This window comes from Chiloscyllium plagiosum, chromosome 27 (genome assembly GCF_004010195.1).
Source record: "Chiloscyllium plagiosum isolate BGI_BamShark_2017 chromosome 27, ASM401019v2, whole genome shotgun sequence".
NCBI lineage: Eukaryota > Metazoa > Chordata > Chondrichthyes > Orectolobiformes > Hemiscylliidae > Chiloscyllium > Chiloscyllium plagiosum.
In genome coordinates this window covers 2,583,495-2,609,243 of record NC_057736.1, presented here as the reverse complement: position 1 = coordinate 2,609,243, position 25,749 = coordinate 2,583,495, and the positions used below count along the sequence as shown (strand labels likewise).

The 25,749-nt window shown below is 40.9% G+C and overlaps 1 protein-coding gene across 1 annotated transcript in view; it reads right to left on the bottom strand.

The window, feature by feature from the left end:
• Positions 1–1,193: 1,193 nt before the first annotated feature.
• Positions 1,194–25,749, bottom strand: part of ahdc1 (AT hook, DNA binding motif, containing 1) — a 232,527-nt gene continuing 207,971 nt past the window's right edge. Inside the window, exons 6-7 of the mRNA XM_043717241.1 lie at positions 5,130–5,224; positions 1,194–2,831 (exon numbers count right to left, since the gene is read on the bottom strand). The gene's annotated coding sequence lies outside the window, so the exon portion shown is untranslated. The remainder of the gene's footprint in view (positions 2,832–5,129; positions 5,225–25,749) is intronic.

Here is a 25,749-nt window from a genome sequence, read left to right as displayed (position 1 = left end):
TAAACCTTCCTCCAATAACCTTAAAATTATGCCCCCTCATGATAGACTGGATAGCAAGGAAATGGCTATCAAGCCGTCTCTCATCTTTCTTCATTCCAATGAGAAAAGCCCTAGCTCCCTCAACCTTTTTAAGACATGCCCTCCAGTCCAGGCAGCATCCTGGTAAATCTCCTCTGCACCTTGTCTAAAGCTTCCACCTCCTTCCTATAATGAGGCGACCAGAACTGAACACAATATTCCAATATTCTTGGTCTACCTAGGGCTGTACAGAGCTGCAGCATTAGCTTGTGGCTCTTAAACCCAATCCCCCTGCTAATGAAAGCCATACACCACACACCTTCTTAACAACCCATCAATTTGGGTGGCAACTTTGAGGAAGCTATGGATGTGGGTCCCAAGATCCCTCTACACTGGCAAGAATCCTGCCTTTAACCCTGTAATCTGCATTCAAATTCAACACTCCAAAATGAATCGCTTCATACTTTTCCAGGTTGAACTCCATCTGCCATTTCTCAGCTCAGCTCTACATCCTGTCAATATCCCATTACAACTTACAACAGCCCTCCAGAGTATCCATAACTCCTCCGATCTTTGTGTCATTTGCAAACTGACTAACCCACCCTTCCAGTTCGTCATGCAAGTCATTTATAAAAATCACAAAGAGCAGAGGTCCCAGAACAGATTCCTGCAGAACACCACTGGTCATCCAACTCCAAGTTGAATATTTTCCATCTACTATAACCCTCTGTTTTCTATAGGCCAGCAAATTCTGTATCCAGACAGCCAAGTTTCCCTGTATCCCATGCCTCCTTACTTTCTGAATCAGCCTACCATTGGGAACCTCATCAAATGCCTTGCTAAAATCCAAAACACCACATCCACTGCTCTATCTTCATCACTGTGTTTTGTCACATCCTTTAATAATTATATAAGGTTTGTGAGGCATAACCTACTCCTGACAAAGTCATGTTGACGATCTCTAATCAAACTATGGTTATCCAAGTAATCATAGATTCTGTCTCTCAGAATCCTCTACAATAATTTGCCCATCACTGATCTAAGACTGACTGAACTGTAATTCTCAGGATTATCCTTATTCCCTTTCTTGAACAAGGGAATAACATTTGCCACCCTCCAATCATCCTGTACTACTCCAGTAGACAGTGAAGGCATAAAGATCATTGCCAAAGGTGCAGCAATCTCTTCCCTCACTTCCTGTACTAACCTTGGGTATATCCCATCTGGCCCTATAATATACTTTTCCCTATAATCAAATTTGGCAAAATGCTCTATAGTTAATGCTATACTTTTGAAATACAGTTACTGTTTCAAGAAATGATTTGACTACCACCTGATGAAGGAGCGTCGCTCCGAAAGCTAGTGTGCTTCCAATTAAACCTGTTGGACTATAACCTGGTGTTGTGTGATTTTTAACTTTGTTTCAAGAAAGGTGATGGTTAATTTGCAAGCAAGCTCCCGCAATGCGATAATATCTGTATAATCCATTATTTCTAATGTTATTTGTGAGAGATAATTGTGGAGAACTCTCTGAGTGGCTTCAAATAATGCCTGGAAACTTTCACATCCACCTGAGAGAGCAGATGAGACTCAATTTAGTGTCTCATCTGAGAGACAGCACTTCTGACAGTGCAGCATTCCCTCAGTACTGCGCTGAATATCAGTCTTGATCGTCATGCTCAGGTCCTGAAGCGGGACTTGACGCTATCATGTCCAACATACGGCAAGAGCTGATACACCTGAAAGGTCCTGGGGAATTAGTCTTGGTCACAGTCCAGCCTTTGGCAGGTACTTGAAAGGGAGAAGGCAACAAGACTGAGATCCTGCAGAAAAGGCATATTGGTTGAAGCAGCAGCTGCCCATTGGAGGGATTTGGGAATATTCTGTAATCACATATCAGAGGATGGGGTGCAGGGCTGGTGCTGATCACTGCAACTGAGTTGAGAAAAGCCATGGAAAGATTTGAAATTTTCCTCAAAGATCTCAAAGCTGTAGAGACAAAGGATAGAGGCAACACAAATCAGATTCTACCATCATTAAACAATCGATATGTTATACAATGGCTGGGCTAATCAGACCATTATCCAGAAACTCTAGTCTCAACACTGCATCATCAGCATTACAGTAATAAACTATAAATACTGTGCAAAAGAAAGATCAATTAAAAATGCCCACAAGATATTTCAACACAAGGGTAACATGCTATTAACTCCAAGTGCATATTCTATACAACAGAGAGATACAGAAATTACGTTAAACTTTCATGTTCCTTCTCCTCTTTGCCACATTCCCCTACTGTCTCTCCCAGATTCCGTCTCTCTGCTCTCTCACCCACATTCCCTCCATACCACATGAAATATTCCTTTATTTTCCAACTTGTGCAACACTGATGATCCATCCAACCATCTGTCTTTTCCAGGAAGTCAAGATCTTGTTAAAGTTTGTTTTGCATTAGTTTATTTCATAAAGAATTCAAAAAATAGAAAGACAAAATTGATCTGACCATTTGGATACAAACCGCTTGTGTAAAGTATAGGTGTATTATGAAAAGAGTGTTGTGCCTGAAGCAGCAGTCCATCCCTACAGTTGGCCTGCTCAGTAGGAGGCATTCTGCTCTGATTCCTGAAGAAGGGGTTTATGCCCGAAACGTCGATTCTCCTGTTCCTTTGATGCTGCCTGTCCTGCTGCGCTTTTCCAGCAACACATTTTTAAGTTCTGATCTCCAGCATCTGCAGTCCTCACTTTCTCCTAGGCATTCTGCTCTGGACAGACACATTAGTTTGTACATGATGTCATCAATGAACCTGTGGAGGCTGAAACAAAAACTCCAGTCAGCGAAAACACAGCAATCCGGGCACACTGTAAACCTTCAGCATTATCGGTGCTAATTTTGACTCCCAGCCAGCATTCTTGTTTAAGTAGTGCAATCATTTTGTTTGTAGCAGTTGTGACCAAATTCACTTTGACAAGCTGCTGACGCTTTCTCTGATGCGGTTTCACCTATTACATAATTGTAAGAAAATGTGGACTACAATTTCTTGATTGTGTTATTTAATTTGCAGTAAAAAGTCCAATTGGCATGTATAATAACTCTGAAAGCCTGGCTGGGAAGGAAAATAAATTAACATTGAACACTAAGGGGGGCACGGTGGCTCAGTGGTTAGCACTGCTGCCTCACAACGCCAGGGGCCTGGGTTCAGTTCCACCCTCAGGCGACTGTCTGTGTGGAGTTTGCACATTCTCCAGGTGTCTGTGCGAGTAACCTCCAGGTGCTCTGGTTTCCTCCCGTGATCCAAAGGTGTACAGGCTTAGGTGAATTGGCCAAGTTAAATTGCCATTGTGTTCAGCGATATGTAGGTTAGGTGCATTAGTCAGGGGTAAATTTAGGGGAATGAGTTTGGGCGGGAGACTCTCCGGAGGGTTGGTGTGGACATGTAGGGCTGAAGAGCTTGTTTCCACACTGTAGGGATTATGAAACCAAAATAGAGACACCAGTCGGGGACAGCTGCTTAGACCCATCTGCAGGTTTGCTTTATAAATTGTAGCATTTTGCCTTATTTCATGAGGCTTTGGAAAAATAGAAACAGAAGTAGGGTCGCTTGACCTGAAAATAATAACTCTGCTTTCTCTCCACAGATGCTGCCAGACTGTTGAGTTTCTCCAGCAATTTCTGTTTTTGTTTTACCTTTCACCTTGTTAGATTGCAGAGCACCTTCTCCATGGCTAAGTTAATGATCTGCAGCTTGAATTACATTCAATTGTCAGGGAGGAAGTTTGTGCCTGGATTCACTTCAGCCTGAATAGTTGTCTTCTGGCCCTTGGTGGGAGACACAGCCAGAAAATCCCAACCTACAGGCTGCTCTTGAAGAAGATGAAAGCCAAGGCTGGGAGTTTGTGTATCCCCCAGGACTGTCACAAGCTTTTAAACTCAGGTCCATTCTCAATGTCATGTCAGATTACAGCTGTACTTGATGCTGCTGCTTTGGGATGAGTGTGTGACTATATTTAGCTGAGAAGGGATATTCAGACGGAGAGTGGGGCTGAGGATCAATGGGGGAGCAATGAGAATCCTGATATATTGGTGTATATCGGCCTGCACTTGAACAAGCTTCCACTGTCCTGACCAAAAACAAACAAACAGCCAAAGAATAATTCAATAATCTGGCACATTAGTTCAGTGTCCAGTGGGTGAACCAATCACAATTCTGTAATGTTGTTTTGGATTTTGCTTCCAAAACGATGTCCTTCCCTTTTACTTAGAAGCAGTTTTATTAATGACTGTTGCAATTCATAGGCTGAAAAGTGAATTTTAAATACGCAAACTGCAACAGTAAGCGAGATGAATTAATAGAAACAATTATTTCAGAAAGAAAGAGTATATCCCTGATTTGGCAAAGAAAAATAGATTCATAATTAGGATACGTAGTTTAATAATTAATGCATTAAATAATTAAACAATTTATTGTTTTAAAGGCTTCAGAAGATTTCATTTTATGATATTTGAATTCTTTTTTACATGCCTCTAAATATTCCATTTAGTTTCAAATGTAAGAAATGCAGCTTTTACAATTATTATTAGCAAGAAGATGATGATTTAAGATAACTTGTGTAAATGTGTCTGGGGTAAAAGTTCTTTACCCAAGCCCTTCAATTCTGCAGGGCATTCAAATTGGTCAAGATAAAAACATTAGATTCTAAAACTTTGTGCACCAATAAGAAAGATGGACATACAGTTTATCCACAATCACTATGAAATTTATGAAGACACTTCATGACTGCATTTTTTTGAATGGAACATTTCAGGACATTAGGTATACGTCACATGTCAAACTTATTCTAGTTTTTAAAAAGTTGTTTTTATAAGTTACCATAACTTTGACTAGTTTTTTGTGATGAAATTTAAAAACATGTCATTCTCCTTTCATAGAAATTGACTTTTTTCTCACAAAGAATCTCTGATCAGTCAATGCTTTGATACGAACTGGATGATAAGTAACTTGGGTGTAAAACAGCCACTTCAGGACTGTCATCCAAATTCTTGAATGAATCTATATTCTACAAATGTACAAGCTGCCCAGAGTCAAATGAAAAAAGAAATCCATGATACTTACGTTTCTCCAATGACAGAGGTGCCGCCTGTGATCTTTCTTTCCTTGCAGTGTAATAGTTCAACTTGATGCTTCTCTGGCACAGAACAGCAGGAATCCTATTGGAAAAAGAAACCTCCAGAACACAGAGACATTGTCACATAAACAAAACTAAATGTCATTTTCACTTTAAAAATGGAAAGCCTACATTTTGAAAGGTGGCACGTTTCCAAGATGAGGAACTCAAATCCTACAATCTCTGAAGGTAACAGGCTAAGAACAATAAATGAATTTGAAAAAACACTTATATCTAAAGATGTGCAATTCATCATTTCTTTTGTTTTCAATAAAACATAGGTGGCCTATATAAATGATTGTTTCTGGTGGAAAATCTGGACCAGTTTGACTTGAATGATGAGGTAATGTTAGTACTGCAATGCCAAATTGTTGAACAATGAAGTTGTAACAACAATTCTGAATGAATGTGTGCAAATTGATGCATATTGTCAACACAGATACTCACTGCATCTTTGATGGTGCCCCAAAAGAATGATTTCTGACTTTATTGGGCAACATAATCCATTAACACATGTGTCTAACTGCCTGTTTCAAAATGTGAGGGGCTGAGAGCTTGGGAGAAATCCTACAATTATTCATCAGTTTAATAGTCAGTGACATTCGAATCACCCACTCATTGTTGTTATGAAACTTATCAAAAGTGTCCTTAAAATCCACGTGTATAATAATCGGTGCTATTTTTGTGTTCTTGCCGTGATATTTTTGAAAATTGCTGAATCCTTCCAGAACCAAAAACAGACTTTTTTAAAAAAAAAGAATTTTGAGAGGGTTTTGTCCACTAGAATGGCCAAAATCAGGTGATACAAAATAAAAGAAAATACAAAATTAGCAGCTAAGTGATATCTGTTTTAAGACAATCATATTTCAACTTAAAGGGAATGGAAAAGAGAAACCAGTAATTTATTGCAACAGGCTGCAGTGTGATTTTTTTCTGTTTATCCATCAAACTAATTAGACCTCTGTACGTCGTGAACTGCTGTCACAAAAGGGAAGGAGGAAATCGAGGGAAAGGAGATAGGGAGAAAGAGGGATAACAAAATAAGGAGGAAGAGAACTGTCAGGCATGATTTATTCCATGCAGACTTTGTGGATGATTTTCTTTTGCTTTTGTGAGTCAGGCAACATCACACAGGGGACTGCAGTGCTCATAGCAACAGCAGGAAGGCTGGTTTCCTTGGCAGTGCACAACACAATTCACTGCATTCTTACAAGTCAGACAGGGTTGGAGGTCATTTCACTGCCTGTACTATTTAATGCAGTCTCAAAACGATGTAACATTCAACCATTCTGCATTGCATCATAAGAGTCTTTAATTAAAGTGCTGGTAAAAGAAGAGTAACATGACCTATGTGTTTGCACATTGCAAAGGAACCACAGCTGAACAGCCATTATCAAACAGGATTGTACTGAATCACTAAAATTGAAGATATAGATTTGTGCCAATGATATATTGTGGATATAACATCAACAAACCCCTCAGCGCTGGTTCTGTACATTTTTTGCAACAACACAACAGGGTGCTGCTTATGCCATTGTATCTCCACCGATTCCAGAGCACTTGACCTCAATGCACCAGTTGCACCCTGTCTACAGTTAGGCCTGAACTTAGTGCAGAGAAACAAGGAACTGCAAATACTGGAATTCTGAAACAAAGACAGAAAATGCTGGAGAAACTCAGCAGGTCTGGCATCATCTGTGGAGAGAGAAACAGTTAACATTTTGGGTCCAGTGACCCTTCTTTCACCAGACCTGAAACATTAACTCTGTTTCTCTCTCCACAGACGCTGTCAGACCTGTTGAGTTTCCCCAGCACTTTCTGTCTTCGCTTTTGAATTTAATACAGCCTCATATGACAGGACGTATGGTGGCCAGACCCGTGTCATCATGGGGGAGGATTCCATATTGGTCAGCCAGGGGCACTGGAGCCCCCTCTGATTACTGACAGGTGGAAGGGACTGGTGAGCGACTCCCAGTCTCCGACGCAATGGAGACCTAACAGCCTTGACCCACTTCAAATTGGTGCTGGGATCAGGGATTAAATGGGAGGTTTCTCACACTCTCAGAAACCCACCCAGCAAACCAATCCCCAGATGGGTGTAGGAATCTCTCACGGGCAGGAAATCTGACACTGGACTGGGGGACTGGGACTGGTACATGAAGGCGGGCAACTGTGCTCTTGCCTCCACGCTCAGTACCCGACTCCTGCCTTCACATCTCTGGCCCATTGTCCCACAGAGATCCTGGGTCTCTAGTGGACACAGGCGAGCTCACACGGTCAGCTCTCAGCATCTTGACTTCTATTGGCTGGGGCACCAATCAGAGGGAAGGAGATGATTTTGTCAGGGTTTCCTCACAGGCTGAGGTGAACTGACTGTGATTTTCCCAGTTGCTCCCTGATGGGTGTGATTGCTATCATCCTAACAGACTTGAGCTTCAGTGTCTCCCTGTGATGTCCATCGGACTGGGGTTTTGGACGAGTTGCTAGGTGTAGATCGGAACAGAGAGAGACCGAGGCAGGTCACTAAATTCACAGGAAAGAACTGTAAGGAAAGTTTGAAAAACTTTGGGTTATCAACTTGATCTCATAAACCTTTTATGAGGTAATAAACGTTATGGAAAGGTAAATCAAGGGCAATAATCAAATGGTACTTGCTGCAGCATAACCTCACATTAACATCACAAATCTGGAAATGTGCAGCAGAGAGGAGGCCATTCAGCCCACCATGCCAGTACCAACCTTCTGGCAGAGCTTTCCAATTCATGTCCTACACTTCACCACAGCCCTGGAATAAGTTTCATTTTCAAATATTTATCCATTTTCTTTTGAAACTTTTAATTAAATCTACTCCCACCGCCTTTCCAAGCAATACACTTCTGATGGTAACATCTCTCTGTGTAATCAAACGTTTCTGCAGCCTCTGGGGTTGAGAAACATATCAGCCATGATTGATGGGCCAAATGGCCTAATTCTACTTCCAGATCTTAGGGTTAACCTTTATTCCTTTTGCCAATTATCTTAATATTGTTGCCTCTAATTACCAATCCTTCTGTCAGTTGAAACAGTTTTTCCTTGTTTACTCTTAAAATTCTACAAGATCTTTAACAGTTATTAAACCTCCCTTTCATCTTCCCCATTCAAAGGAGAACAAGCTATTTATCGTTTGTTCCGCCAAGTAACTTACCTGCTCGTCAAATTTCTCTCTTCCTTTCAATTCACTAAAATCTCTTCTTTCAAAACTCTGCTTGTCCAAGGTGTGATGGGCATAAATGTAACAAATTCAACCGGGCTAAACCAATGCTTCATGAAGATTTAGCTTACATTTTCTGACTTTGTACACTATTTAAAAAGTTAAAGGGCTTGCATGCCTTTTTAACAGGCAGGAGGCTGGAAGGACACAGCAAACCAGGCAGTACCAGGAGGTGCAGAAGTCATCGTTTCAGGTGTAGCCCTTCTTCAGGACTCGGAGTGGGTGTAGGGGCAGCGGAAGATGAAGTGGAGATGTGGGGTTGGGTGATGAGGTGGGGCTAACAGCCTTCTCAACCAGTCCTGCACCTACACAAACTGTTTGATGTACAGCCCCAGGTTCCTGTTCTTACAACCTCCTTCAAAAATGTACTCATTAGATTATACCGCCACGCTCCAGCTTTTCCACTGAACTGAACGAGGTGGCAGCTTACTTTCATCCTGAATTAATTTGCAGGATCTGTACCTACAGGGTTAGTGGGTAAAGTGGGATGCAATCTTTCATTCAGGCCGTCCTTTTGGACTGGGGTGAGTAGCTCTGTACCTGAAACAGAAATTGCTGGAAAAGCTCAGCAGGTCTGGTAGCATCTATAGAATCCCTACAGTGTGGAAACAGGCCCTTCAGCCCAACAGGTCCACACTGACCCTCTGAACACTAACCCATCCATTCCCCTTTCCTATTACTCTACATTTACTCCTGACTAATATACCTAACCTACACATCCCTGAACACTATGGGCAATTTAGCATGGCCAACTCACCTGACCTGCACATCTTTGTGATTGTGGAAGGAAACCGGAGCACCCGAAGGAAACTCCACGCAGACACGGGGAGAATGTGCAAACTCCACAAAGACAATCACCCGAGGCTGGAATCAAACCTGGGACCTTGGCGCTGTGAGGCAGCAGTGCTAACCACTGAGCCACCATGCCACCTGTGGACAGAAATCAGAATGAACACTTTGTGTTGAGTGACTCTTCCTCAGAACTGATGGTAGCTTGGAAAATGTCAATTTATATGCAGAAGATCGGGTGGGGCAGGGGGTTAAGGTGGGGATAAAGCTCAAAGAGAGAGAAGAGCAGTTGGATTCTCTGCCTGACCTTGGAGGTTCCTCACAATTTCACTCATTGCAACAATAACTTGCCATTAATAAGACCGATCTTGAAATGTGCAGCAGAGAGGAGGCCATTCAGCCCACCATGCCTGTGCCAGCTGTCAGGATCCAGAGGATAAAGGCAGTCACCTCCTGAAGCCGTTAACTAACGACAAATGTCACTAGATCACACTTTATTCAAGATCAAAAGGCATTATTTCTCCACCAAATGCTTATCCCAACTGGATGGTTTTCTTTCACATTCTTATTTCTATTTTGCTTGAAAAAAATGTCTGTTTTTATAAAAGCAAAATGCTGGCAATTTGAAATAAAGGCAGAAAGTATTGAAGACCCTCAACAGGTCCACAGTGTCTATGGGGAGAGGAACAGAGTTCTGAAGCAATAGTCATGTCAGTCTGTTTCTCTATCCAGAGGCTGCTAAACCTGAGCAGTTTCCCCAAGATGTTTGGATTTTATTTTAAACAGCTTTTCTTTTTGCAATTTCTCCTTTTTTTTCTGTAAGGCTCTAATTATAACTTATTTCTTGTTATATATCTTCATTTGGGACAACTACAAGATGGTGAGATGGTGCGATTGTGGTAATGTCGCTGGATCATTCATCCAGATCCTTAGAATCAGGCTCTGGGAAAATGGGCCTCAACGCATAGTCAATGGTAATATTTGAATTTCGTACAATCAATGTTATAAAAACCTATCTGATTCACTAATGTCTTTCAGAGAAGGAAACTGCCTTCTTTACGTGAGCTAAACTTTGCATGACTCCAGACGCACTATAACATGCCTTTAGTTACTTGCTTGTCAATTTCTCTCTTCCTTTCAATTCACTGAAATCTCCTCTTTCAAAACTCTGCATGTCCAAGGTGTGATGGGCATAAACATAAAAGTTCAACTGGGCTTTTCATGAAGATTTAGCTTAAATTTACCCTTTCCTGCCCCGTGAAATGATCTAGCAAGCCACTCAAGGGCAATTAAGGATGGATAACAAATTCTGACCCAGGCACTGATACCCAGATTCCATGAAAGAATGTTAAAAAAATGATCAGCCAGTTTGAGAAACATCAGTAATAGTGGAAGGTCTACATACTCCCCCAGGGCTTTGAAAACCAGACTGAAGGCTGGTAAGTTCTAAATGTAGAACCACACTAAGATTCACAGCTCCATTACCGTCTCTAAAGTCTCACCTCAGCACGGTGGCACAGTGGTTAGCACTGCTGCCTCACAGCGTCAGAGACCCGGGTTCAATTCCCGCCTCAGGTGACTGACTGTGTGGAGTTTGCACGTTCTCCCCGTGTCTGCGTGTGTTTCCTCCGGGTGCTCCGGTTTCCTCCCACAGTCCAAAGATGTGCAGGGTCAGGTGAATTGGCCATACTAAATTGCCTGTAGTGTTAGGTAAGGGGTAAATGTAGGGGTATGGGTGGGTTTCGCTTCGGCGGGTCGGTGTGGACTTGTTGGGCCGAAGGGCCTGTTTCCGCACTGTAATCTAATCTAATCTAATCTAAGCTCCTTTGATCAACTGCAACCTCACCATCTTTGGGATTTATTCATGCCACGAATGGGTGGGTCAAAGGCAGGGACAGTCTGCACAACAGATTTCAAAGTATTTAACTCCTTGACTGATCCTACCCTGCCAACTTTATTTTAAAATCTTTAAAAATTCCTCTCAATTACTCTAAAAGTCTTCCCATCCACACTGCAAGCTTCCCCTCACAGTGATTGAGATGTAGAATGAACTTCAATGTCGGGGAAGGGGAAGCAGAATTACTGGAATTATTTTTAAATACTAGTTGGAATTTGCAATGGGAAACTGAGAAAGATTTTCTTGCACTGAAATGGATGTAGAGAAGTTCCCTTTCTGTACCTTGTGATTTGATTTATTAGAAAGACGGAGAAAAAACATCAATGCAGTCTAATTAGAGAAAATTATATCTCATGCATGAAGGCATAGTCCATAGTTTTTAAACTTTTGATAAGGCCATTCCTAGTTTTCCAATTCAGAAATCAGTTGCAGATACAATAAATGTGCATGAGTAAAGCTTTCAGCACCCATAAAATAAAGGCGCATTCAGAAAAGGGGGCCTGTAAATTATACAACAAAATTATCTTAGGAATCAAAATCTCCAAATATCATCACCAATCCTACACCTTAAAAAAATTTGTTAATAAGGTAGGTGAATTTATTGACATAGATGTCGCAAGTCCATGTTAAATGGGCAAAGGCCATTCCTGTTCAAATGTCTTCAAGGTAGTGCCTTTACCTACCAATAGATGTCACCAGTGCACATTTTAATCTAGATCAATAAACATCTCAATACAAATGCTAATCAGAAACAAATCCAAAGGGCTTCTTTCATAATGCAAATTTTAATTTTTCAAACAATCTCTCTTTACTCTTTTTACATTTCACATCCTCCTGCAATTGTCCCGGCTACACATTTTCAACAGGGCAGAGTACATGTTAACATCGTCCAACTGCAAAATGATCAACATTGGTTCCTCTTAGGGGAATCGAAAATTTCTTCCCTTTCCCAACCAAAGACATATAAAAACTTGCTTTACCTCTGAATTTCAATCATGGCACCTCACTAAGAACTAATTAAACCCTGTGATTGAGTAGTAGGATCCCTGTGGCAAACTGATAATTGGGTAGCCCACATTCCAACACTCGAGCATTACTTCAGTTTAAACTTGATTTCTTAGATGACATTTCATATATTTGCTCATTCAGCTGCTGTTTACATTATCCATAAACTGTTCTGTGGAATGTATTGTTACACAGTTCAGCTGCTTGACCAGCCCTTTCAGATGACAGGTTCTGTTTTTCACATTATACTTACAGGTAAATAATATTCCCAGAAAGGGTTCCATTTTCTTACAACTAAGTAAATATTAAATCATTAACACTATTTACTCTCTCTCTCTGTCTTTCTCTCTCTATATATATTAGGACAAGGAAAGTGAATGTACTATCACCAGGACTGCAGATGACCCAAATGTAGATGGCAAGTGATGAATATGACACATCGAGTCTACAGAGGGTGACAGACACGTTGAATGAGTAAGAAAAAATGGGGCAGATGAAATACAATGAAAGAAAATCTGACAATGAGCACTTTGGCAGGGGTAGAAGAGCTGTGTTTTAATTAAATTGAGAAATAAAGCAAAAAGCCACCGTACGTAGAGATTTGCAGCCCCTTGTGCATTAATTATTAGAAGCTAGCATCCATGTTCAGTGGTTAATAGGGAAAGCTAATGGAATACTGGCTTTTATTTCAAAGGGGATAGAGTATAAAACCTATCGAAGATACTAGTTAGACCACAGTTGGAATACTGTGAACTGGAATACTGGTCCCATTATGTAAGGAAAGATATCCTGGCATTGAAGGCAACTGAAGGAAAGTTAATTAGATTGATCCAAGGTATGGAGGGATTGTCTTATGAGGAGAGGTTGAGTTGGCTGGGCCTGTACTCATTGAGTTTAGAAGAATGAGAAGTGACCTTATTGAAACATATAGGATTTTCAGTGGACTTGACAAGGGAGATGTGGAAAGGTTCTGAAAGTGGGTCATTGGACCCAAAACGTTAACTCGGCTTTCTCTCCACAGATGTAGCCAGACCCACTGAGTTCTTCCAGCAATTTCTGTTTTGTTTCTGATTTCCAGCATCTGCAGGTTTTTGTTATATTTTGTTGTGGAAAGGTAGCTTCCTTTTGGAGGAGAGCTTAGGACCAGAATAAGGAGTTGCCCCATTAGGACAGAGATAAGGAGGAATTTCTTCTCTGAAAGGATAGTGAATCTGTGGAATTCTTTACGGCAGAGAGCTGTCGAGACTGGGTCAGTAAGTATATGCAAGACTGAAATATCAGATTTTAATCAGTAAGGGAATCAATGGTTATGGGGAAAATGCAGGTAAGTGGGGTTGAGGATTCAGATCAGTCATGATCTCACTGAATAGCAGAAGACTCGATGGGCTTAATAACCTACTTCGAGTCATACATCGAGATCACGGAGTCTGGACGAACCAATCTAGAGTCATACAGCATGGACACAGACCCTTTGTCCAACTTGTCTGTGCTGACCACATATCCTAAATTAATCTAGTCCCATTTGCCAGCATTTGGCCTATATCCTTCTAGACCCTTCCTATTCATATACCCATCCAGATGCCTTTTAAATGTCATAATTGTTCCCGCCTCCACTACCTCCTCTGTTCCATACACACACCAACCTCTGTGTGAAAACTGGTCCTCATTCCCTTTTTAAGTCATTCCCTCCTCACCTTAAAACTTTACACTCGAGGTTTGGACTCCCCTACCTTGGGAGAAAGACCTTGGCTATTTGCCCTAGCCCCATGGCCCTCATGATTTTGTAAACCTCTATAAGGTCACCCCTCAGCCTCCAATATTCCAGGGAAAACAGCCCCTGCCTATTCAGCCTCTCCATGTAACTCAAACCCTCCGATCCTGGCAACATAGCATCATAGAGATGTATAGCATGGAAACAGATCCTTCGGTCCAACTTGTCCATGCCAACCAGATATCCCAAATTAATGTAGTTACATTTGCCAGCATTGGCCCATATCCCTCTAAACCTTTTCTACTCATATACCCATCAAGACGCCTTTTAAATGTTGTAATTGTACGAACTGCCACCACTTCCTCTGGCAGCTCATTCCATGCATGCATGAAAAAGTTGCCTCTTAGGTTCCTTTTAAATTTTCCCCTAAACTTATGCCTTCTCGTTCTGGACTCCCCCACACCAGGGAAAAGACCTTGTCTATTTATCCTATTAATGCCTCTCATGATTTTATAATCCTCTATAAGGTCACCCCTCAGTCTCCGACACTCCAGGGAAAAACGCCCCAGTCTATTCACCCTTTCACGTTTCACAACATCCTTCCTTCAGGAGAGAGACCAGATTGCACACAATATTCCAAACGTGGCCTAACCAATGTCCTGTACAGCCGCAACATGACCTCTCAACTCCTGTACTCAATACTCTGACCAATAAAGGAAAGTATACAAAACGCTTTCTTCACTATCCAGTCTACCTGTGACTCCACTTTAAAGGAACTATGAACCTGGTCTCATGGTTCAGCAACACTGCCCAGGACCTGATCATTAAGTGTATAAGTCCTGCTCTGATTTGCCTTTCCAAAACGCAGCGCCTCACATTTATCTAAATTAAACTCCAACTCTCAGCCAAAGGAAAGTATTCAAAACGCCTTCTTCACTATCCAGTCTACCTGTGACTCCACTTTAAAGGAACTATGAACCTGCACTCAAAGGTCTCATGGTTCAGCAACACTGCCCAGGACCTGATCATTAAGTGTATAAGTCCTGCTCTGATTTGCCTTTCCAAAACGCAGCGCCTCACATTTATCTAAATTAAACTCCAACTCTCAGCCCATTGGCCCATCTGATCAAGATCCTGTTGTGATCTGAGGTAACCTTCTATGCTGTCCACTACACCTCCAATTTTGGTGTCATCTGCAAACTTACTAACCATAACTCTTATGCTCACATCCAAATCATTTATATAAATGATGAAAAGTAGTGGACCCAGCACCAATCCATGTGGCACTCCACTGGTCACAGGCCTCCAGTCTGAAAAGCAATCTTCCACCACCACCCTTCTAGCCAGTTCTGTATCCAAACAGCTAGTTCTCTCTGTATTCCAGGAGATATAACCTTGTGAACCAGTCTCCCATGAGGAACCTTGTCTAACATCTTACTGAAGTCAATATAGATCACATCTACCACTCTGCCCTCATCAATCCTCTTTGTTACCTCTTCAAAAAAATCAATCAAGTTCGTGAGATATGATTTCCCACGCACAAAGCCATATTGACTATCCCTAATCAGTCCTTGCCTTTCCAAATGCATGTACATCCTGTCCCTCAGGTTCCCTCCAACAACTTGCCTACCACTGATGTCAGTGTCATTGGTTATAGTTCCCTGGCTTGTCCTTACCACCCTTCTTAAACAGTGGCACCACGTTAGCAAACCTCCAGTCTTCCGGCACCTCACCTGTGACTATCGATGATACAAATATCTCAGCATGAGGCCCAGCAATCACTTCCCTAGCTTCCCACAGAGTTCTCAGGTACACCTGATCAGGTCCTGGGGATTTATCCACTTTTATGTGTTTCAAGACATCCAGTACCTTCTCCTCTGTAATATTTTTCAAAATGTCACCATCTATTACCCCACATTCTATATTTTCCATGTTCTTCTCCACAGTATACACAAATGCAAAATACTTGTTTAGTATCTCCCCTATCTACTGTGGTTCCACACAAAGGCAGCCTTGCTGATCTTTGAGGAGCCCTATTCTCTCCCTAGTTACTCTTTTGTCCTTAGTATATTTATAAAATCCCTTTGGATTCTTCTTAACCCTTTTTGCTGGTGTGTTGGCCATAGGAAATGCAATGTTCCAGGGAAAAGGGTAGGGGGATGGGTCTTGGTCAGATGCTGTTCAATGTGGACTTGTTGGGCTGAATGACCTGTTTGCACACTATAGGGATTTGATGGATCCCTCTGGATTCCTTGTGTCCTGTCAGTACTCCCTTGTCTCGTTATTTCTTCGAAAGTTGTCATCACATTCTTTTTTAGGATTAACTTCTATGCGCCACTGATCTGTCCATCTGATTTGTGTCTTCCTGTAATTAAGAGCTTCTGTCTCATCCAGCAAATATTTGTGTCATCTGCAAACTTACTCATCATCTCCCCACATTCTCATAGGATAGGCACCAACACTTCCTCCACCATAATCCCCAACACCAGTGCCCCACTAGGCTGCGTACTCAGCACCCAACGGTACTCCTTATACACCCATGACTGAATTCCGCTTTAACTCTGTTCACATGTTTGCTGACGACACCATTGTTGGAGGTCAGATTTCACACAACGACGAAACAAAAAACAGGAAAGAGACTGAGTGCTTAACAGCTGGGTGTACAGACAACAATCTCTCTGTCAACGTTAGCAAAATAAAGGAGCTGGTCATTGACTTCAGGATGTGGAGTGGAGCGCACACCCCTGTTTGTATCAATGGAGCTGAGGTAGAGGTGGTTGAGAGTTTCAAGTTCTTGGGAGCTGGCAATCTGTCCTGGTTCACCCACATTGATGCTGTGGTCAAGAAAGCACAACAATGTCTCTCTTTCCTCAGGAGACTCAGGTAATTCAGCATGTCCACAAAAGATACTTACCAATTTTTGTAGATGCATCACACAAAACATCCTACCTGGGTGCATCACAGCGTAGTTTGGCAACTGTTCCTCTCAAGGCTACAAGAAACTAAAGAGAGTTGTGAACGCAGCCCAATCCATCACAGAAACCAGCCTTCCATCCATTGACTCTGTCTGTACTTGTTGCTGCCTCGGGAAAGCAGCCGACATCATCAAAGACCCCTCCCAACCCGGTTCGACTCTCTTCCACCCTCTTTCATCAGGCAGAAAATATACAAGGTTGAAAACAGATAAGAATAGTTTCAAGAGCTGCTTCTTCCACATTAACAGACTTTTGACCAGACCTCTCAAATGTTAATTCTGATCTCTCTCTCTCTCTCTGCAGCTGTAATACTGTATCCTGAACTCTGTTGTTACCCTGATGCACTTTGTATGGTATGATCTGCCTGTATAGCACACAAGACAACACTTTTCACTGTATGTCGATACATGTCACAACAATAAATCAATCAAGTTACATCATTTACATATAATTATGAACCTTGTGGTATCCCACTGCACACAGGGTTTCAGTCACAACTCCTTCGTTTACCTCCCTTTGTATCCTCCAACTAAAGTCAATTTTTGATCCAACTTGCGGAGTTACCTGAATCCCAGGTACTTTTACTTTTGTTGTCAATCTCTTATGTGGGACCTTATCACATGATTTGCTGAAATCCATACTAACTATATGAACTACTTTATCCTTGACACACCCACTCAAATAATTATTTCAAATTTGTTAGGCATAACCTCCTTCTGATAAAGACTTGCTGATCATTCCTGATCAAACCTTGCTCCTTCAAGTGGAGATTAATTCTGTCCTTCAGAATTTTCTTCAACAGTTTCCCTACCACTGAAGTGAGACTCACTAGTCAGTAATTGTTTGGTCTATCTCTACCAGCTTTCTTGAAAAGTGGAACCACGCTACCTGGTTTCCAGTCCTCTGGCACCTCCCCTTTGGCCAGAGAGAAATTAAAACATTGCTCCTATGTCTTATGGTCTTTTGATGAAATCAATAGTTTGCCTCAGTAATGTACACACATCTTGATTCATATTATTTTAACCAATTGTTCCATCTGATGTGTTCAAGGTTCTGTTTATTCTTTTGTAGGTTGCAATATGACATTACACCAGATGTTGTATTAGGATTTAACAACCAAGCAAGTTCATTAAACAATTAAATAATAAGTAAATAGTAACAGTATCAAACCATGCACATTTACAGAAGCCTTTTTAAGCCTGTAATAGAAAATAATAGATTACAACCACACCATTAAACTGAAAGCAGTGTATTTCTTTGACATGGAATGTTTTCCTCTCTTGTAAGTACAGAATTTATCTAGCCTAAACAGGGTCTCTTCAGAGACTTCTGGTAGACTAGATGGTCTGAAAAAGACAGACTAATACATTAACTTAGGATAACAAATGGGACTGCCTGACGTTGAACAATATGGAAGGATCAGAAGCACACTTCAATTAATCACATCTAATGTTTATATTTGAATTACTTTACTTATCCATGGAAAACAGACTTCAGACCAACTGACAATACAAATGTATAAAGTTAAGTTCACTCAGAATTTGTGTTAAACTTGCTTTTAAATCCCCAATGCACCTTGTCAGAAGCCAATATTCCACTAAATTGTAAGATAAAAATCTTCATTTTGTCACTGCAGATGCTTGCCAACTTGCTGATGAGATCACCTAACTGGTCCAAGGGACTATTTTAAGAGACATTACTAGCAGCGAAAATAATGTAACAAAAATTGCTGAAGGGCTCAGAGGTGCTCAAAAATTCTAATGCAGTGAGATGTCACAATACACAGTAACTAAAAAACAAGATAGCCCAGATTCATTCAGCTCCTTTTGAACTATTAGATAAAGGAGACATTGACCCAAAACATGGAATCGATTCAAACATAGAGCTTTAAAGTGAAAAAAAAGTCTGGTTTCTGCATTTTCATCTGACTCACCAGGCACAGAATAACTGGTTTATTATGTATCTTATGCACATGCTGTAAAATAACCCCTTTTGATTCAGCACTCACAACAGTTAAATTATATCACATGCACGATAGTTCAGTTGTGTCCTTACTGCCAAGGATGCAAAGATTCTGACGGAAGATCATGAACCAAGTGCAATCAACAATCAAACAATATCTTTCAATCTGTTTTCAGATTTACCAGTCTTTCGTTATAACAAAATAATGGTGAATATGGAAGAGTATATTGATTGTTGTGTGACCATAAAGCCTGTTGATGTTTATCTTGCTGTAACAGGCGAGATAATTTAGTCATTTTCAGTTGGTTTAGCAATATGCAGAAGACAAAACATTCAGCAAACAGGTTTCTTTATTAACATGGTGAACATAATAGAAATAAGGTACATATATATGAAGGCTAAACTGAATGATTTTGACCAAGAACAACTTATTGCTGTTTTGAGTTTTTACTTGATTGTCAAAGCATGAAGACTTTTAGCCAAGAATTACTTTTTTCAACAGATACTTATCCCATTTCTCTGATGGCTGGTAAAATGTGAGATTTGGATGGTGCTCATCTAAAACATCAATAATCCAAACCTCTTTGTCTCAAATAGCGAAGGGTTAAAAACAGCAGAGTAAAATGTTATCGTTGACCTCTTGTGTCTCTTTCCTTGTTACTTTTTGTCTGATAAAAAGATATTCTGTTCTGTGCAAAATGGGATTCCAACCCCATAAATAAATAATATTTACAATTCTAAATCCCACAATGTTTGGCAACTTGCTGTAAGAACAATGATGCCATTTCAGAGATATTTTTAAATTTAGCTTAAAAAACGTTGTTAAATATGACTTGTTTCAATAATTTTGCTCTGTATACGATTAACTGTTTAACTTCAAGTCCTGGATGGCTTTAGAATTTTTATTTATTTTATACATTAAGAATGTAAACCATTTTGTTTTCAGAAAGAATACTTAGTAGCTTTACACTCAAAATTTCCCCGTGTTTATTTTCATCGACACTAATCTTTTTATTGTATGGGCTTCCCATGAAATGTATTTTCCAATCCAAGGTACGATTTCTATTGCTGGAAAAGGCAATTCTTTTATCAAACAGAATTCAGCAAGTACAAACACAGAAAATCATTTAGCCATCATTTCTTGTTTAGCCAGTGTTTTCACATAGAGATTTCTCTCATATCTTCCACATTAACGTACCTTTACTCCTTTTAAGAGGCTGTCCAAACATTCCATGTTGATGTTCCTTGATGAAATTATGGTATATCTGTTTGAGATAGGGGTAAACTTTGCAGCAGTATCCACACAACATGTAATCAAGCCAATGGGTGACAGCATCTCCAAGAACTTTAAATCCAAAAAAAAATTGTTATAACCCAAAGACCAACTTGCACTGTTGAATTTTCTATTCCTCTTGCCAGAAGCTGGAGTGGATTGAATGTTGGAACAGCACAGCAATTCCTCATTTAACTCTGTAGTTGCGTTCCTGGGAAATGCATCTTTAAGTGAAAAAATTTTAAGTGAATCAGATTTTCCCAGTAGAACCAAGGTAAAAGCTGTTAGATTAGTTCAGTAGGCTCTCTTGCTAGAAAAAAAATCAAAACATCATACCTTGCAGATCTAAGTTGAAATACTTCGCATTCCTAAATACCTATATGAGTAAACAAAATGACATTTAAAATAATTTTAAAAATATAAAACAAATATGCTAGCCCCTTCTACCTACACCTCACTCATGATGTCTGCTGGTCCCTGCCTCCCTCTCCTGAACTCTCGCTGACTGAGGGCTCAGGGGGAGGAGCTGTGAGCATGTGGGTGAGAGAAGATGTGGTGTGGGACAGGAGACTGAGTTGGAAAATGGAACAGCAGTGGTGAACAGGTCATATGTCACTCTGTTGACACCAGACACAATCCACATTGAGGCAAAGGTACTGATGTTCAGTGCATGAACCAGCACTGTTACAGCCGCAAAGCTAGAGTGGAGGGCGGGTGAATGGGGTAACAACACACAATCGGGAGCAACTTTTGGAGCAGGTGTTGCAATGTAGTAATGTCGCTGTGCTAGTTATCCAGAGAGTCAAGTTAATGGGTCTGGAGACATTGGTTTACATTCAACCATGGCAGCAGGAATTTAAATTAAATCAATACAATTCCTTCCCTAAGGGAAGTGAGGGTCTACCTACAGCAGGTGGACTGCAGCGGTTCAAGAAGGCAGCTCACCCTCACCTTCCCAACAGGCAGCTAGGGACAGGCAATAAATACTGGACCCAGCCAGCGACCCCCGATGCACGAGTGAACTTAAGAAAAAAATCTGGAATTAAGAGCTTGTCTTGATTTTGTGAATATTGTCAATTGTCGTAAAAACCCAATTTGTTCACTGAAGCTCTTTAGAGAAGGACATTTACCATCCTCACCCGGTCTGGCTACATGCGACTCCAGACCCAAAGTACTGGCTTTGCAAACAGCTCAGTTCAAGGGATGGGTGACAATGCCAACAATACCAGTGAAGCCTATAGGATACGAAAGAATACATGGAACCTACTGCATCTACATATAAAAAGAGCATTCTGCTGCTGTCTAAGTAATCTTCAGAGAGAAAACGAGAGAACTACAGACAGCAGTTAAGTGTGTGACGTACAGTTAATTGCACTGTATTATACCTTTGTTCAATGGATCATTTCACCTGCAGCAAAAATCAGGAAAGTGCTCTGTTGAAATAAACTAGTCTGGTGAGTAGACATTTCTCCCAAATGCTGTGATAGCAGCATGTGTGGGGAACAGCATTAGTACTCTGCAGTATGTTATGCTTGGATTTTGTTAAACAATTTAAAGGGTTTATAACTTGGATGTGAATCAAAAGATGGAACCCTAGAGCACTGGGTCTGGGAGATGCAGGGCCATAGCTCCTTGAAAGTGGAGTCGCAGGTAGATAGGACAGTGAAGAAGGCGTTTGGTATGCTTTCCTTTATTGGTCAGAGTACTGAGTACAGGAGTTGGGAGGTCATGTTGCAGCTGTACAGGACATTGATTAGGCCACTGTTGGAATATTGCGTGCAATTCTGGTCTCCTTCCTATTGGAAAGATGTTGTGAAACTTGAAAGGGTTCAGAAAAAATTTACAAGGATGTTGCCAGGGTTGGAGGATTTGAGCTACAGGGAGAGGGTGAACAGGCTGGGGCTGTTTTCCCAGGAGCGTCGGAGGCCGAGGGGTGACCTTATAGAGGTTTATAAAATCATAAGGGTCATGGATAGGATAAATAGACAAGGTCTTTTCCCAGGAGTGGGGGAGTCCAGAACTAGAGGGCATAGGTTTAGGGTGAGAGGGGAAAGATATAAGAGAAACCTATGGGGCAACATTTTCATGCAGAGGGTAGTGTGTATGGAATGAGTTGCCAGAGGAAGTGGTGGAGGCTGGTACAATTACAACATTTAAAAGGCATTTGGATGGGTATATGGATAGGAAGGGTTTCGAGGGATATGGGCCGGATGCTGGCAGGTGGGACTAGATTGGGTTGGGATGTCATGAATAAGTTGGACCGAAGGGTCTGTTTCCGTGCTGTACACGAGTATGACCCTATGACGTGGGGAGAATGTGCAAGCTCCACACAGTCACTTTGGGTTGCAATTGAACCCAGGTCCCTAGCGCTGAGAGGCAGGAGTGCTAACCACTGAGCTATCCTGCCTTACACAAGTTTATAAAATCAGGAGGGGCACAGATAGGGTGAGTAGCCAAGGTCTTTTTCCCAGGCTAAGGGAGTCCAAAGCTAACAGGCATAGCTTTAAGGTGAGATGGGGCAAGATTTAAAAGGGACCAGAGGGGCAACATTTTCTCACAGTGGGTGGTGCGTGTATGGAATGAGCTGCCAGAGGAAGTGGTGGAGGTGGGTACAATTATAACATTTAAAGGCATCTGAATGTTTACACAAACAAGAATGGTGATAAATAGGACTAGGGCAGTTTAGGATATCTGGCTGGCATGGAAGAGTTGGACCGAAGGTTCTGTTTGACTCTATATACACTGCACTCATGTGCAGGATTCATTCTCAATTAAATAAAAACAGGGGAGAATTATCAGTTCTTATCTTCACAGAATCACATTATTATCAGCAAAGCGATTATATACACTTTCCCTCGATCACGTGTGAATCTTAAAATTATGGCTTTTAATTGCAAACAGGAGTAGAGGAAGTTACTTCATTGCATCCACAAAAAGAAGCAGTCTTCTCATTTAATAAGTTACTGACTGAATCGTGATGTGAATTTTGATTGCTTCCCAACCAAAGGAAGATCTACGGGTAACAATCTGCATGTCTGAAACTTTACAATGAGTTTTAATAAGTTCTAGAAATATTTTTTAAAATCGTTAGCCAATTAATACCATGAATAAATTTATAATTGAAATTATTTTCCTCAATTGTGAAATTAAAGAAACTGATTGCGAAAGGGCCTTGGGGTGCTTTAGTACATTCAAGGAGCTGTGTAAGTGGCTTTTATTTTTCCTGGAAGTTGTTTTGCACCTGATGTAGAATTTTAAGAATAATTCTGTGCTCCTTTAATCATTAAAGGGAAAGCCATGTGCAGACAGATCCCATACAAATTAGCAATGAAACAAATCTCAACTTTAAAAGAATGCTTCATAGGAATCATGCATCAAAATTGAAGGGAGGACCTTAGTCAATGAAAGGCTGACATTTTCCTAAGTGGGAAATTAAAAAAAAAATCAACATTATATCCTACAGTAACTCCTGGTGAGCAATGGCCTAACTCGCTCACCAGTCGCCCACAACTCTCTTTGACCCGTGATGAGACACTACTGATGGAGGAGGACTTGAACACAGCTAAATCCATTCCCTTAACTACTTGGCCTTGACCAAATGCAAACACCTTTTGGGAAAGTAACTGGTTCCTATTCCTTTGAGGAAACCAACAAGTTGGAGGTAAAAAGAAATCTGAAAGAAGTGGGATAATCATTGAAATTAATCAGTTCAGGAATTGAAACTTGTGCCAATTTGAAAGGGCAAGAAAGAACTTTGTTTTGAAAGCTGAGAAAAAAAAACACTGCAACTCCAAGTGATGTACATTTTACAATCCATCTGTTATCATGATCACTTCTTCATTGCTGGCCCAAATGCAATTTGGATATAAGTTTTTGTGTCCTTAATGTCCAACATTCTTGGAAATCTGACAAGGTAACCAATGATTTTAATTTTCGGATCATGTATGCAGATAAGAAACAGAAGTCCAAATATTGATCCCTGTCAGATATCACTCAACAGTTATCATTTGTCGAAGAGTGTGGCACTGGAAAAGCACAGCCGGTCAGCCAGCATCCAAAGCAGGACAGCATAAGCTCTTCATCAGGAATGAGGCTTGTGGCCCAAGGGTGCTGAGTGATCAATGGGAGGGGTGAAGCTGGGGTGAAAGTAGCTGCAATGGGTAGATGAAGTTGGGAGTGATGGTGATAGGTCAGACAGGACGGAGGAGTGGATAGGTGGGAAGGAAGATGGACAGGTAGGACAGATCAAGAGGGCAGTGCCGAGTTGGAAGGTTGGATTTGGGATAAGGTGGGGGGATGAGAAATGAGGAAACTGATGAAATCCAAATTAATCCATGTGGCTGAAGGGCCCCAAGGTGGAAGAAGAGGAGTTCTTCCTCCAGGTGTCAGATGTTTAGGGTTTGGTGGTGGAGGAAGCAGAGGAGTTGTATGTCTCTGGGGAGTGGGAGGGGGAATTAAAGTGTTCAGCCACAGGGTAGTGGGGTTGTTTCATGCATGTGTCCTGGAGATGTTCTCTGAAATGTTCCACAGATAAGTGTCCTGTCTCGGCAATGTAGAGGAGACCACATCGGGAGCAACAGAGGCAGTAGATGACATGTGTGTGGAAGATTCTGACACATTCTGCAAATAGGTTCCATAAGTTATCATTTGTACCTAGTTTACAAGTGTCTAAGACTTTTTTTCTGTACCAAGGATGTTATATAAATGGAAGTTGATAGTTTTGTTGCCATCACCAGTTCCCTGCTCCAGGCAAGTTAAAAGCCTTTCAAATGGAACTTTGTCAAATATCTTCTGAGTCAAAGTTTACAGCTCCAAAGCATCATATCAGACAAGAAATGTTAAGTTTCTCTCTCCACAGATGCTGCCAGACCTGTTGAATTCCCATTTGTATTTCAGATTTCCAGCATCTGCGGTATTTTGCTTTTATAAAATTCCACCATCTGGAGTTCCAATAGCCACATTATTTGGAACATCTTCAAAAGCTGTTGAACGAGTCTGCCTGGTGAGATGTATTTTTAAATCACATCAATTAGGTTTTCCTTCATAATTACTTCTCCAACTGAATCTTTGGAATGGATTCCATTATTTTGTCTGGAAAGAACTGGCTTTTATATATTTCCATTCACAATCTCAGGATAAATGTTGGGACATCAAAGCAGCTAATTTGCCACAATTATTACTTGGTTGAGGAATAAACATCAGTTTGGACAGAGAAATCTCTTTGTTTCAAATAGTACTGTGGGATATCTTATATTTGTTGGAGATAGCAAATGGAACCGTGGTTTAAAGTCTCATTCAAAGATGACATTTTTCACTGTGCAGCCTGCTCCTAGTAATAGACCATACAGTTAGGTTCAATTTTGTGTCCAAATCTCTGGCCTGGGTTTAAACCCAGTGCCTTCGGATTTGGAGGAAAAGTGACAACTATTAATCTAATGCCGACACATTAGTTATTGATTTAGGGCTAAAACTCCTTCTTTAGCAAATTTTTCACCTTTTTAAAAAATTGTCTGACAGGTTCAGAAGACAAGGTTCTTATGTTTTTAAATCAGCTAATGTACCCACTTTGAAAGTAGTTCAAATCAAAGAAAGTGATTTTGCTACAAGGGAGGTAAGGTACACTTCTCCCAACATTTGATTTTGCTAAGAAACATCAGATCATGAGCAAGAGGTACACAATGCTTGGAGGAGAATGGCCAAGGTGTA